We start from the raw sequence: 431 nt of genomic DNA, 5'->3' as shown, positions 1-431 counted from the left end.
AACCGCGTTCTGCCCCGGGTCCCAGAGACCCGACAGCATTCTGTCCCGGGTCCCAAAGAGCCGACAGCCGAGGCCGACAGTCACTCTCGCCATGCTGATAAGCAGTTGTATTTGCAGCAATGTCCCAGTGAAGTGTGAAAACAATATAGAATAGGCCTATACAATTAAAAAGTCTTGGAAAGCGTGTAACATGTTTATTTTTGTAGTCTTGTTGATGTGTGCAGATCGTGGATTGTTCTCCCTGACGGCTGCGTCGCTGATGCAGGTTTCATCAGATGTAGCTACGTTAACATGGAACAACACAAGCATAACATTCAGAAATGAGCGAACTACATGTAGGCTATGGCAAAATTGTTACTTCAACAGTTTTTCAATTGATTGCAACAAATGTGGTCATGAATTTACCCGTGACTCCGTCTGGAAAATTATTC

This window comes from Etheostoma spectabile, chromosome 8, assembly GCF_008692095.1.
Source record: "Etheostoma spectabile isolate EspeVRDwgs_2016 chromosome 8, UIUC_Espe_1.0, whole genome shotgun sequence".
In the NCBI taxonomy this organism is placed as follows: domain Eukaryota; kingdom Metazoa; phylum Chordata; class Actinopteri; order Perciformes; family Percidae; genus Etheostoma; species Etheostoma spectabile.
This window is presented reverse-complemented; position numbering follows the sequence as displayed.